Raw genomic sequence first — 15,487 nt, 5'->3', positions numbered from 1 at the left:
GGTGGGGGGGCGCCTCCTAGTGGCTGACATCACCTACAGGAATGCTCCCCTGAGGCTGATCAACGTGTACGCCCCAGCGGTACGGAGTGAGCGGTTGGCCGTCCTGCAGCGGCTTCCACCCCTGCTGGCTACGTCCAGGCCGGTCATCCTAGGCGGAGACTTCAACTGCATCATTGATGCAGATGGAAGATCCGGCGTGGGGACAGCGGGTGGGGGGATTCAACTGGACGTCACGTCCAGATTCCTGATGGGCACGGTGAAGGACGCCAAGCTGCTCGACGTCTTCAGCACCCCTGCAGACGGAGCGCAGCAGAGGTACACCTGGTCGCGGCCAGACGGGTCTATCCGCTCAAGGATAGACTTCCTGTTTGTGTCACGGACGTTCTCGGTCAGATCCACTGGTGTCGAGCCGGTGTTCTTCTCTGACCACTGCCTCCTGCTGGCCGACTGTCACTTACAGGACGACCAGCCGGCCGGCAAGGGGACGTGGAAGCTCAACACGACTCTGTTGACCCCAGAGAACGTCGAGGAGCTTAAGAGGGAGTACACCGGTTGGAGGACCGTGAAACCCCTCTTTGAGTCTCCAGGCGACTGGTGGGAGACGGTGAAGGAGAACATCAAGAGATTCTTTGTCCTCAAGGGTGTTCAGAAGGCAAGAGAGAGGCGGGGAAAGCTGTTGCGACTCCAGAAAAGGGTGCAGAACCTGCTCCTTCTGCAGTTGATGGGGGTCGATGTCACGGAGGACCTCCGCGAGGTGAGGGGCCAGCAAGCCTCGCTCTTCGCCGCGGAGGCCTCCAGGATAATCTTCCGTTCCAGGGTCCGCTCTGTGGAGCAGGACGAGACGTGCTCGCGTTTCTTCTTTCAGAAGGTGCACAAAGAGAGCTCTGTGCTTAGCCGGCTGAAGGAGGACGACGGCTCGGTGACGTCGTCTCGGCCCGACGTTTTGAGGATCAGCAGATCCTTCTATGCCGGACTGTACGACACGAAGCCCACGGACAGCACGGCCTCCGAGTCGTTCCTGTCGTCTATCACGGAGGTCTTAGATGACGGCACGAGGGAGTGGCTGGACCGGCCGATATCCCTGGACGAGCTGGCCAGAGCCCTCATGTCCTTGCAGAGGAATAGGACTCCCGGAAGTGATGGTTTACCGGTCAAGCTGTATTCTGCTCTGTGGGGCCTGGTCGGCCAGGACCTGCTGGAGGTGTACGATAGTGCGCTTCGGGCAGGGGAAATGTGCAAGTCCATGAGGAAGGGCATCATCACCCTCATTTACAAGAGGAAGGGGGAGAGGGAAGAAATTAAGAATTGGCGTCCCATTTCACTTTTGAACGTGGACTACAAAATCCTGGCCAAGGTCATTGCCAACCGGGTCAGGTCTGTCCTGGAGTCGGTGATTCACCCTGACCAAACCTGTGCTGTGCCGGGCAGGAAGATCGCTGAGAGCCTCGCGCTCATCAGGGATACGATCGCCTACGCACAGGACAGGCGGGTGGACACCTGCCTCGTCAGCCTGGACCAGGAGAAGGCCTTCGACAGGGTCTCTCATGCTTACATGAGGGACGTCCTCTCCAAATTGGGGTTCGGGGAGGGCATCCGCAATTGGATCCGGCTGCTCTACGCCAACATCGTTAGCGCAGTCTCAATCAACGGGTGGGAATCAGACAGTTTTCCTGTTAGATCTGGAGTCAGGCAGGGCTGCCCACTCTCTCCTGCCTTGTTCGTGTGCTGTGTGGAGCCCTTCGCCGCCTCCATCAGGAAGGACGTGAGCCTGAAGGGCGTGACTATCCCAGGCAGCGGAGGCCTTCAGGTCAAGACCTCCCTGTACATGGATGATGTCGCCGTCTTCTGCACCGATTGTCGGTCGGTGAGTAGGCTGTTGGACATCTGCGGCCAGTTTGAACTGGCCTCGGGTGCCAAAGTCAATAGGGGTAAGAGCGAGGTCATGTTCTTCGGGAACTGGGACGACCGCTCCTTCATCCCCTTCACCGTCAGGACAGACTACCTGAAGGTGCTGGGTGTTTGGTTTGGTGGAGCTGGGGCATGCACTAAGACTTGGGAGGAGCGTATCTCCAAATTTAAGCAGAAGCTGGGCAGGTGGACGCTCCGGTCCCTCTCCATCGCGGGTAAGAACCTGGTTGTCAGGTGCGAGGGGCTTTCGGTACTGTTGTATGTGGCGCAGGCCTGGCCTATTACCTGGACCTGCGCCGCTGCGGTCACCCGGGCCATCTTCCACTTCATTTGGGGGTCGAGGATGGACCGGGTCCGCAGAGATACCATGTACAAAGACCTGGGAAATGGGGGAAAGGGCGTACCGAACGCCACCCTCGCCCTGACGGCTACCTTTGTGTGTGGCTGCATCAAGCTGTGCGTAGATCCTCAGTACGCAAACACCAAGTGTCACTACTTACTGAGGTTCTACCTGTCCCCGGTGTTGCGAAGGATGGGCCTGGCCTCGTTGCCGCGGAACGCTCCGAGTAGTTGGACCGTTCCGTACCACCTGTCCTTCGTGGAGAAATTTTTGAAAGGAAACACCTTTGACCACAAGGCCGTCAGGCAGTGGTCAGCACGTAGTATCCTCGAGACCCTTCGGGAAAAGGAGAGGGTGGATCCCGTCGTGTGGTTCCCCACGCAGACTGCCAAAGTCGTTTGGCAGAATGCCTCATCGCCAGAACTTTCAAACAAGCACAAGGACATTGCTTGGCTGGCGGTGAGAGGCGCTCTGCCAGTGAGATCCTTTATGCATGCCCGGAATCTCTGCACCACCGCACGCTGCCCTCGAGGTGGCTGCGGGGGGGACGAGACTGTCGATCACCTCCTTCTGGAGTGTGCCTATGCGCAGGAGGTCTGGAGGGGGATGCAGTGGTATTTGTCGAGGTTCGTCCCGAGCAGCTCCGTGACGCGGGACTCCGTGCTCTACGGGCTGTTTCCGGGGACGCACACCAAGACCAACATCAACTGCGCCTGGAGGACCATCAATGCGGTGAAAGACGCTCTTTGGTCTGCCCGCAACTTGCTGGTCTGCCAGCTGAAAGAACTGACCCCGACCGAGTGTTGCAGACTGGCGCACTCCAAGGTCCAGGGCTACGTGCTGAGGGACGCGCTAAAGCTTGGGGCAGCCGCCGCCAAGGCGCGGTGGGGAAAGACCACCGTATGAGCCCCCTCGTCCAGAAAAGGGAAAAGAATCCTATCTGGTAACTGGGCCCAGCTGGCGCCTTCCCCAACTGGTCAGGGGGCCAACTGGAACTGTGCGGGGTGACGACTGCCGGGGCGGTTTCTTTGCTTTGTTTTTTTTTCTCTGTTTTGTTTTTTTTTCCCTTTAGTTTGTGTACGTACCCCCGGGTAACCTGGAGTGGCTTGCATGACTGGGTAGGTGTATAAATGTTTTATTTTTTGTACATTCTATGAATAAAGTATATTTTTTCAAATAAAAAAAAGTGACAAAACATCTGAAAACTAACCTTCCAGCTCAGCGAGCAAACTCACATCCTGAGACTTTTTGTTTTGGACAGCGAGACTGGGAATTAATAATGAGAAGAAAAGCAAATAGAAGATACTTAGATAGGAAATGCTTGCTCAATCTTCACAATGAAAGAGATGAAAGGCATCACAGGGCTATAATCTTCCAAAAATTTGTAAAGGTTCTTACAGATTAGAAAACCACAAATGAGACACCACTATTCAAGAAAGGAGAGATGGAAAGCTAGAAAATATACGGGTAAAAGCAAGATATTTAGAAACTCTTTGTAAAATGTAAGAGTTTGAGTTATAAGGAGAGGGTGGGTAGGCTGAGACTTTTTTCACTGGAACGTAAGAGCTTGAGAGATGACCTTATAGAGGTTTATAAAACCACGAGGAGTGCAGATAAAGTGAATGGCAGGTGTTTTTACCTTGGGGCTAGTTTCAAGGTTGGGGGGCATGCTTTTAAGGTGTGAGAAGTAACATTTAAAAAAGACATGGGGGCAATTTTTTAACACAGAGTGGTTTGTGTGCGGAATGAACTTCCAGAGGGAGTGGTGGATGCAGGTACAGTTACATAAACACACAAATAAGAAGTATTTGGAAGAATATGGGCCAAGCAGACAGGCGGGACCAGTTTAGTTTGGGATTATGGTTGGCATGGACAGAAGGATCTGTTTCCGTGCTGTGTGACTCTGACGAAGAGGCAGAGTCAAGATAGTTTTGGGCAAAGGAATCATGTTTGAAAAGTGCTGTTCTTTAAGAATGTAAGATGCAAGATGAATAAAGGAAGTAATGTATTTGGAAATCTAAAATGCTGCTGTACAATGCAAATGCTCACTGTTTGAGAGCTGATATATTAGATGCACAGAGAATGGCCTGACTAACAGGCAGTAGGGATTTGGGATAAATGAGTTATTTTCGGGTTGACCTATAACTAATGGAGTGCTGCAGTGACTAGTGTTGGGACATAAATTATTCTCAAATTCTGTTAATGACTATGATGAAGGGTCCAATTGTTCTGTAGCCAAATTTGCTGATAGTTCCAAAAGCAAGCCTTGAGGATATAAAGAGTTTGTGAAAGGACATAGATTATTTGAGTAAAGAGTAAAGAATTGGTAGATAGTGTGTAATATGGAAAAATGTGAGATTGCTCACTATGGCAGGCTGAATAGAAAAGGAAAATATTATTAAAATAGATAGAGACTACAGAATGTTGCAGTGTAGATGAATCTAGGTGTCCTTGTAAATGAATCATAAAAATTTAGCAAGCTGGTATTGTAAATAATTAGGACAGTAAGTGGAATATGGGCCTTCATTGCAAGGGGAATAGAGTATCAAATTAGATGTGTCTTGCTACAACCGTGCAAGGCATTTGTGAGCTTGCAGATTCAGTACTGTGTACAATTTCACCTATCCTACTTACGGAGTGATATGGTTGCATTGGAAGCAGTTTTACAAATAATTCTTGCAATGAAGGAGCTACGAGAAAAGGTTGAGCAAGTTGGTTCCATACTCATAGGAGAGGTGATCTTCTTCAACCATATGAAATCCTGAAGGGGGCTAATAAGGTAAATGCTGAGAGGATATTTGTCTTTGTTGTAAAATCTAGCACTAGGGTCACATGTTAAAAATAAGAACTTTACAATTTAGTACAGTGCAGAGAAATATCTTGTGCACAGAAGATCAAAAGTGTTATCCAAAGAGAGCAGTGATAGCTAGGGTCATTGGACAGATTATTGATTGAGTTTAAAGTTATGAGTTAGGGTTATGGTGAGGGAAAGCAGGAAAGTGGAGCTGAAGTCACATTATCCATGATCTTATTGAATGCATGTTTGATGGGCTGAATTGTCTCGTCTCGCTCCTATTTCCTCTGGATCTTATTACCTCTATTATTAGATATAAATACTAACTGGAATGCTTTTGAAATATTGCACTGAGCCTGTTTTATATTAAAGCTGCTTTTTCCAGGTTCAGATCACTTGAAAAAATGAAATTAGACCCATGCACTTCAATTTGACCTCTGTAGAAAGTGTGTTCTCACTAAAAGAATGACAGGAAAAAGGGGTGTCTGCCTTCAGGATCTGTCACTGAAATCCTGCTATCATGTGGTATCATCTCCCCAGTCCCAGCCTACACAGCTGTCCTGTTACCTTTTACAGTTGTTGGGAGCTAGCATTCACATCCCTGCCGGGCCTGTGTCATTGTGTTTAGTGGCTGCTATTTGTCACTCTCCTTTAAACGTAATAAAACTGCTTTGTAAGCGTTGCCATGCAATAAGATTTATTCGGAATTACATTACTTTGAAAATTCCCTCCTGACTTTGAACGATGTCAGCTTTGCTTGTTCCATGTCTAACCAGCCTATTATTGATTCCCTCAATTCCGCCAATATTCTCCCAGCCTATGTTGGAGACTGACTGACTGACTCATCTGGCTTTATTTCAGAGGCACTGATTGCCCGCCCTGTAAGGGACCAGACTTGATGAGCATGTCTAGACTGTAAACAGCAGGAGCCTTTAGATCATCCAGCGGGTGAAGCACTTCACAGAGAAGATTCATCCTGTTTTCACCACATACTCACCTCCCATCAATCATCAACGGAGAGCAATCAAGAAAAGGAATCCTGGTTGTTTTGAGTGAGTCCTCGCTCTGTCCCCAGCAAGTCGAGGAGTTACTCATGGTGCAGGCAATCCATGCACAAGTGTAGGGCATGGATCTAAACTAGGTAAGCTCCTCTTCAGAACTTTCATTTAAGACATTTGAGGGATGTGACCGCTGCATGCGTGGCCACTATTTGTTGTTTGCCTCTAATTGCCCTTGAAAAGGTAATGGTGAGCTAGGTCTTGAACATCTGCAGTCCTTATGGTGTAGGAAGGGAGTTCCAGGTTCTTGACACAGCAGCAGTGAGGGAGTGGTGATAGAATTCTAAGACAGAATAGTGTGTGGTTTGCTGGGAATCTTTCAGGTGCTGTTGTTCCTAAGGATCCACAGTCCTTAATTGTCTATGTGTCAGAGGTCCCAGGGTTAGAAGGAGCATTAGCTAATTGCTGCAGCGCATCTTGCAGATAAGAACATATCAGATAGGAGCAGGAGAAGGTCATTTGGCTCATTAAGTCTGCTCTGCCATTCAGTAGAATTATGGCAGTTCTGACTGTGACCTCAGCTCCACTTCCATGCTAACCTCTAATCCCTTGACTGCTTTGATAGTCAAGAATCTAATTATCTCCACTTTAAAAATATTCAATGATCCTGTCTGCACCCCTCACCAGAGAAGAGAGTTCCACAAATTAAATGAGAGCAAATAAACCTTTTTATTTAAGTTATTGCTAAATGGCCTGATCTGACTTCTAATTCTCATGTTCTCTTTTCAGATGGAAATACTCACAATAAAGTTTAATTTTTTGAACCATGCTCTTTGTAAATTAAAGCTGCTTGCGTTTATTTTCATTTTTGGATCACATGAGCAGTAAGGCTCATGCACCTAAATTTCGCCTTTGAAGAACATTTCTAGAACAAATCCTTTCATCTTTCAACCACATCCCCTCCCATAATGGGAAACATCCTCTCGTCGTACATCCAAACACATTTTCTGAGCAACTTGTATGTTTGAACAAGATCACCCCCTCATTCTTCAAAACTCCAAGAGATACATGATCCACTATTACTCATAAAATAACCTCTTTATTCCTGGGATTTGGTTGATTGAACCATCTCAGAGCTAATTTTATTGCAGTAATGTCCTTTCTCACATGAGGCGAACAACACTGCACATAGCTCTCTAGATGTGGTCTCACCAGTGTCCCGTATAACTATAGCAAAACATCTCTACTTTTACATCCCATTTTCTGCAACAAATTACAATATTATATTGACTTTCCTAATCACTTGTACCTGCATACTGACCTTTTGAGATTTACACAACAGGATACCCAGATCCTTCCATACAGCAGAGTTTTGCAATCTTTCTTCGTTTAAATAACATGCCGCTTTCCCATTCCTGCTGCCAAAATGGACATGTTCATTTTCTCACATTATAATCCAACAACGCACTCATTTAACTTATTTCTATTTCGTATTTCTTATTTAACTATTTCATTCTGCAGGCACCTTAGGTCCTTTTCACGAGTTACTTTCTTACCTATCTTAGTGCTAATAGCAGAGTAAGCAATATTTTTGTCACTGTGCTTCAGATTGAATGTCTGTGGTAGTGAATTGGATGTTGACCAAGCTGTCTTTCTATGTGGTGGTGTAGGGTTTCTTGAGTTTTATTGAACATATGTTTGTTTAGGCAAGTGACGAGTATTGCCACATACTTTTGACTTATGCCTTGTAGATTGTGGACGGGCTTGGAATGTCAAGAAATGAACTGATCGTCATGAATTCCCAGCTCCTGACTTGCCCTTGTAGCCATGGTATTAATATAATTGGTCGAGTACAATTTCTAATCAATGGTGATCTTTAGGATAGTGGGGAATACATAATGGTAGTGCTGTGGAATGTCAAGGGGTCAGATTTTCTCTTGGTGGTGGCATCCCGCTGGAGTGGCAGAAATGGTGGCTAATGATCATTTGGATGTGGATACTGGTGGGATGTTAGGTGATGACCAGGGGGACCCTATTGCTGTTATGGAAGGGAAGAGAAGGGGTGAGGGCTGAAGTACAGGAGATGAGTCAGACTTGGCTGAGGAAGAAGGTAGATGTTAAGGAGACGCCTTTGTAGAAGCCGGCATCATATGAACAGATGCGATAGAGATGGAGAATCTGAGAGAATGGAATACGGTCTTTACAGGAAGCCAGGGGTGAGGATGTATATTCAAGGTAACTGTGATTAATTAATCAGATTAAGTGATTCAGTGAATATGACCAATTCAACAGCCATGATCCTACTGAATGGTGGAGCAGGTTCGAGGAGGCCTTATGACCTCCTCATGTTCTTATTTCTGATGGTCTTATGGTCTAGATCAGAATGTTGTTGACTTGTCCATAACCCAGCAGTCCCAATGATAGCATAAGTGTGCAAAAATTAAAGGGGACTTTGCAGCACTTATTAGGCAAGTCATGTCTTTATTATTTTCACTCCTAAATTGGTGTGCGTAGCCCATCCAATTTATTCTTATTTGAGTTTTTTATAATGGTTTGATGTAACTGAGTGACTGCTGGACTATTCAGTTAAGCACATTGTTATGGGTCTAAATTAGTGTAAAAAGGGTCTGTGACACAGTGGTAGTCTCCCTGCTTTTGGTCTGGTAAGGCTTGGGTTGAAGTCCCACTTGCTCCAGAGGTATATCCTTAACGCCTGTGAATAGGTAAAATATCAGGTGAACTGGATAAGGATGGCTAATTTGCATTAGTGTACCTGATGTATTCCTACAAACTCTGGTTATGTCATGTCTATCATTACTGAGAAGAGCATTTTAGTCCAGATTTAGTCATTAGCTGAATTGAAATTCTACCAACTCATGAGATACTATTTGAACCCTTGTCTCAGAACTTACATCTGGGCCTCTGAAATGTTAGTCTATTAATGTTTCTGTTTGGCTATCATTCCCATGTCACATGACATAGTTCTGGATGTGAGTTTGCTCGCTGAGCTGGAAGGTTAGTTTTCAGACGTTTTGTCACCATTCTAGGTAACATCATCAGTGAGCCTCCGACGATGCGCTGGTGTTATGTCCCGCTTTCTTTTTATCTGTTTAGGTTTCCTTGGGTTGGTGATGTCATCTCCTGTTCTTTTTCTCAGAGGATGTTAGATTGATGGAGTTCCGGTTGGAATGCCATGCTTCTAGGAATTCTCGAGCATGTCTCTGTTTGGCTTGTCCTAAGATGGATGTGTTGTCCCAATCAAAGTGGTGTCCTTCCTCATCTGTACGTAAGGATACTAGTGATAGTGGGTCATGTCATTTTGTGGCTAGTTGATGTTCATGTATCCTGGTATGTAGCTTTCTGCCTGTTTGTCCAATGTACCTTGCAAGAACTGTGACAAACACTACACATCTATCCTAGGTCAAGCCAAACAGAGACACGCATGAGAATTCCTAGCAGCATGGCATTCCAACCGGAACTCCATCAACAAACACATTGATTTGGAGCCAATGTGTTTGTTGATGGAGTTCCGGTTGGAATGCCATGCTGCTAGGAATTCTCATGCGTGTCTCTGTTTGGCTTGACCTAGGATAGATGTGTAGTGTTTGTCACAGTTCTTGCAAGGTACATTGGACAAACAGGCAGAAAGCTACATACCAGGATACATGAACATCAACTAGCCACAAAATGACATGACCCACTATCACTAGTATCCTTACGTACAGATGAGGAAGGACACCACTTTGATTGGGACAACACATCCATCTTAGGACAAGCCAAACAGAGACATGCTCGAGAATTCCTAGAAGCATGGCATTCCAACCGGAACTCCATCAATCTAACATCCTCTGAGAAAAAAAACAGGAGATGACATCACCAACCCAAGGAAACCTAAACAGATAAATAGAAAGCGGGACATAACACCAGCGCTTCATCGGAGGCTCACTGATGTTACCTAGAATGGTGACGAAACGTCTGAAAACTAACCTTCCAGCTCAGTGAGCACACCCACATCCAGAACCTCAACCTGAGCTACAAATCTTCTCAAAACTCGCTAACATGACATAGTGCATTTACCCACTAAAGCCTGTGGATGTTATTATTCATTTACATCACATTTTTTTTAAAAAAAGCACCATGATCTTTGACATCTGAACAGCTGCATATCCTTGCCATGGACCTGATTACACTTACTTCAGAATTACATGGTTTGTTAGGCCATTGGGCCAGATTGTCTGAATTTGTTAGCATTATTAACAGGCATTTTAATTAATTTTAATTTGACAGCATTATGTACAATGCAAGAAGCAGAACAACGTGAAGTCAAATGGAAGTACATTCCTGTAGATGTTGAAAATATGAACAGCAAATCATTGGATTCCAGTCAATATATTATCAATGTCAACTTACTGAAGAACAACGAAAGCATCTTAATCCAGCATCTTGAAGGCTTTAGATCCAGTAACAGCAAATTCTGAATTCTGATGTTATGTACATTTATGTTGAATAATGTAATATTAGCCTATGTGAATTGTAATTGCTTGCTTATAAGTTGGTACTCTGAAAATACATTTTGGATGATTAACATGATTGTTGGTCATTTGTGAAAATTCTTAAAATGTAAACGTAGGAGAGAAAAATGCCTGGCATTTTAGCTTTATCTCTTCCTTGACCCTTATGCTACTCACCCATCATTTATGGACATTTTCCAACATATGCTTCAAGAGATTTATTGGTTTGTTTGAGCTGTGTGACACAGCTTGATAACCCTCCAGAATCAATTCAAAGTTGCTTTCCTATCAGTTGTGCTTGAAAACAGCCCTAGAGATTGTGAACCAAAGTTTGGATATCCACCTTTACTAGGAGAGAATAAAAGAGACTTGCGTTTTCATTTATTTACATTTATCCTATTGCCGTAATGCAGAAACCCAGCAACCAAACGTGCATGAAGCAAACTTCCACAAACAGCAATGTGATCTGACTGAGAAGTAAGTTTTTTTTCTGTGCTCTTCCCTTACATTCTTCTCTGAAGTAGTGCCATATTATTTTTTAGGATTCTCCTGTGTTGGATTAACATATGAACCAAAAGATGGTATTGCCTGTAGTCCAATACTCCCTCACTACGAATACCAAAGCAAAATACAATGAATGCTGGTAACTTGATACAAAAACATGCTGGAAGTACACAGAGAAATCTGTTGACACTTCAGAGCATGGCTATTTCCTTCATACTGTCAACTTGATTTTCATGCTGGAGGACCCTGTAACTCAAAGGCAAGTGTGATAGCAACCAAGCCACAATTGGTGCACTGAATGTTACCAGAAATAAGAGACTGCAATTAGACAAGGTGGAGGGATTGTTCTCTTAAGAGCAGTGTATTTTCAGGGTGATTTAATAGAGATGTTCACATAGTGAGATATGATATATTTCTACTGATATGAGATTTGCTAATCAGAGGACAAAATATTTAATTAATTAGCAAAAGAAGTAAAGGAGAGATTAGGAGTTTTTTTGTGTAACAAGTTGTAATGGTCTGTAGTGCACTGTCTAGAAGAATAGTGAAATCACATTCAATGGTAACTGTCCAAAGGAATTTGGGCATACACTTGGAGGGCCAAAATTTGCAAGACTTTGGGAAGAGTTTCAGAAAGGAATAACTTACACAGCTCTTTCAAAGAGCCAAATGAAAGATGTTTGATGTAAGTTTCTGTTCAGTTTTCTTTCTCACCATATCCCGAGGGACTTTTGGTTGATATTTTCCTGCACTTTCTCCCTGTGATGTAAGGTTCATCATACTTCAAAAGCCATTGCACCACAGATCAACTGATTCAGCTAAGTCAAGGATCAAACCTCGAGATATTGCTATGTGGCTCACTGTCACAATTTTGAATAAGCGCGAGGCAGTTTTCTCTGGTGTCTAAAAAAATGTACATCCTTCAGCCAACATCAAACACTACACTGCTATGTCTTTATCAACCAAACTGTGAACTAAAAGAGGATCCTGTAAGTGGTGTGATATTTGGTAACTGTGTATAGGAATCTGTGTAAACAGATGATCTGCTAATTATCACATTGCTGTTTGTGAAAGTTTGGTGTCCTTTAATTGGCTCCAACATTTCATATGTTACAGTGGTGATTACACTTCCAAAGTATGTCATTGATTGTAAGGTGGCTTGTGATATCCTGAATGGGGTTTCTCCTATAGATCTGACAATATTCCAATTGACGAGTGCTTTATGAACTCTCAGCTTATTTGATGATATGCTTTTATGTACAGACCAGAGTCATTGGACTAATAATCTAGAGAATTTGAGTTAAGTTCCACCATGGCATTTTGAGAATTTGAATTCAGGTAAAAACAAATTTGCAGATAAAAAAGAACTGCTCCAAAAAAAAGAACGTAATGCTGTCAGATTGATCATTCCCTCAAGGGGAGATGCTGGTAATATCATTAGATTAAAGAGTCAACAATCTAGGCTGCTGCTGTTGGGTTGGGCGTGTGGTGGTGGGGGGTGGATGTCACCAGTTCAAAGTATCATTTAATAAAGTTCTGGCATTGAAAGCTACCCTCCCTAATGATGACCATCAAACTATTGCTGGTTGTTGTTAAAGACTTAACTGCTTCACTAATGTGCTGTTAGCTAAGGAAATGTGCTGTCCTTGCCAGTTTGGTAGATGTGAATCCAAGTTCATAATGACAAAATGGTTGACTTTTATTTGCCCTTTGAAACAGCAAACCATTCAGTTCTCAGAGCAACAAATACTGGTTGTGCCGGTGATGTTGCCATCCTGTAAAAGAATGAAGACTTAACTGACTTCTGAAATCACTGAGGGCAACTAGAGTGTGGTGATAAACTTCATTCTTGCCAGCAATGATTATGTTCCTAGAATGAATCTACAAAGAGATAAAATTAGAGAAGTTAAAAATGAATCTTAGTAAAATATCTCCAATGTTAGCCTTTAATGCTGTTTCCTGTATGCTGTAACAGTAACACACCTTCTCCTGTGTTCTTGACTTGCACTGTGTTAAATCTCCCATCACTTATACATCAAGATGCCATCCCTTTGAGTTTAATTACTACGCTATTGTTTCCCATGGCATTCCTGAATGAAGCACAGGGGGGAACTGGTATGAACCTGTGCCAAAAATTTAAACTTCACTTTTGATAGCAGTGAGTACTAACAGAGATCCTTCCCCCATGGTCCTTTTTGTCAATGTCTACTTAAGAAATTGAACGTCCTGTAAATAATTCTCTTTCTCTCCAAATTGATGTTTTGTTACAACATACTTAATTGAGCAAAAGTGTACCTTGAGACATCCTTAGGCATTGATGTATATTAATGCATGTTTTTTTTTCTATTTGGTTTTGCCTGCTTTCTTCCCTGTGTGCCTATTCTCCCACTTTCAGGTCAGGAACACCATAGGGATTGCTGGCTGTTTCTGAGCCATGCAGGAGCCTTGAAGCTGACAGCAGGTTGGCCTAATAAACAAAGTAATCAAAGGGATGAGCACTGATGGAGAATCGCGACTGGGGATATCCTTGAGTCTGTAGCCCTCCTGTCACTGACTGAACCACACTCCCCGACCTGCCACTGTGAGGTTGCCAATGACAAAAGGTTGTCCTAACAGCTGCAAAATTCTGCTGGCGCACTAAAATAGCAATTAATAGAGCATGTGCAAATTGATCCAGCGGCAGCCCATGCTAGAGAGTTGTGGCATGGTGGCTCAGTGGTTAGCATTACTGCATCATAGTGCTAGGGGCCTGGGTTCAATACCAGCCCTGGGTGACTGTCTTGCATGCAGTATGCATGTTCTCACTGTGTCTGCATGCAGACACAGCACAAGGTACACTCTCTCAAGTCCAGAGATGTGTGGGTTAGGTGGATTGACCATACTAAATTGCCCATAGTGTCCAGGGATGCGCAGGCTAGGGGGATTAGCCATGGTAAATGTGGCTACACAGGAATGGGGGGATGTTTTGAGGCAGGGGCTGGGTCTAGGGCTGGGTCTGGGTCTGGGTCTGTGTCTGAGTAGGATGCTTTTTGGAGAGTCAGGGTGGACTCAATGTGCTGAATGGCCTTTTTCTGCACTGTAGGGATTCCACGATTCTAGTTGCAGCTCCTTGCCATATTTCTGCTGGACCCAACTCCTGGGGGCTAATTAAATTCACCCCATTGTCTTTTGTTGAAGTTAACATACTTACCACAGTTCATTGAAGGAACAGTAGGAATGATAAGACCAACTCTTTTCAAGTTCTCACCATATAATCCAACCCTACTAATACTTTTTACATTGCTCATAAGCCAGCCACAAAAAAAAAGCCCGTGGGAGAAAGAAAATCCTCACGGAGCAGAACATTGAAGCGTTTTAGCAATGATTTAGATACTTGAACCACACTTTGGATAAACGGGGAGGATGTGGCACTACAGTAATGTCACTAGACAGGAAATCCAGACAATTTGGCTAATACTTTGTGGATATGGGCTCAAAACCAACCACAATAGATGGTGAAATCTAAATTCAATAAATTAATCTTATTGTGACCTTGAAGCCATTGTCAATTGTTGTTGTTACTAATGTTGCTTAGGGCTAGAAAATATGCCATCTGTATCTGGTCTTGCCTTTATGTGACTTCAGAGCCGCAGCAATATGGTTCACAGAACTGCTCTCTCTGTGCACTTAGGGATGGGTTATAAATGCTGGCCTGTCACCCACATCCCATGAATGAACTACAAAAAAAACATCTGGAGAAGATCCATATTGCACTTGAAACATTAGCTTTATTTCTTTTTCTGTAGATGCTGTCAGAGTTTCTCCAACCATGTTTTACTTTTATAATACCACACATCATTCTATCAACTTAATAAAGCCTGGGGGTTTGTGACAAGAATTGGAGAGCTGCCCCACAGACTAGCCAAGCAATGGTGTTCTATAGCCATATTCAGAGAATTATATCTTACAGAAAATGTCCCACCATCAGTGTCTCTGGGTATTTGCTATCCCACTAGCACCATCTTATACACTGAGGAAGGGGTTGCCCTGAGACTCCCTAACATTGACTCTGGATCCAATGAAGTCTCATGGCATCAGGACAAGCATGGATGCTTCTGCTGGTGACCACATACTGCTCCCTTTCTCAGCGCTCCTCCATACTGAATGATAAGGGCAGAGAATACACTCAGTGGAATCCAATACCCGTCACCGAGAGTGACTTAATAGCAGCACGAACGACTGAGTTGGTCAAGTCATAAAGGATATAGTTGCTAGATGCTGCCAATGATAGTTGTTGATGGAAATATCAAGAGACTAAAACATACTTAACCATCTCCTCACCAATCCACCTGTCACAGATGCATCTGTCCAAGACATTGTTGGTAGGAGGAAGCACTACACAGTCTTTGAGGAGATGAAGGCCTGCTTTCACTTTGAGGATATCCTCCTCTGT

General features: G+C 44.2%; 1 long non-coding RNA gene across 5 annotated transcripts in view; it reads left to right on the top strand.

Moving 5' to 3' along the window:
- Nucleotides 1-14,543, top strand: part of LOC125461253 (uncharacterized) — a 233,377-nt gene extending 218,834 nt beyond the window's left edge. For all 5 annotated transcript variants that reach the window (XR_007249447.2, XR_007249446.2, XR_007249444.2 and 2 more), the window contains 2 exons: nucleotides 5,904-6,183; nucleotides 10,328-14,543. This is a non-coding gene — a long non-coding RNA (uncharacterized LOC125461253). The remainder of the gene's footprint in view (nucleotides 1-5,903; nucleotides 6,184-10,327) is intronic.
- The last annotated feature ends 944 nt before the right edge of the window (nucleotides 14,544-15,487 follow it).

This window comes from Stegostoma tigrinum, chromosome 2 (genome assembly GCF_030684315.1).
Source record: "Stegostoma tigrinum isolate sSteTig4 chromosome 2, sSteTig4.hap1, whole genome shotgun sequence".
Taxonomy (NCBI): domain Eukaryota; kingdom Metazoa; phylum Chordata; class Chondrichthyes; order Orectolobiformes; family Stegostomatidae; genus Stegostoma; species Stegostoma tigrinum.
Note: the sequence above shows the minus strand (reverse complement) of the source record. Positions and strands in the feature narration are given on the sequence as shown.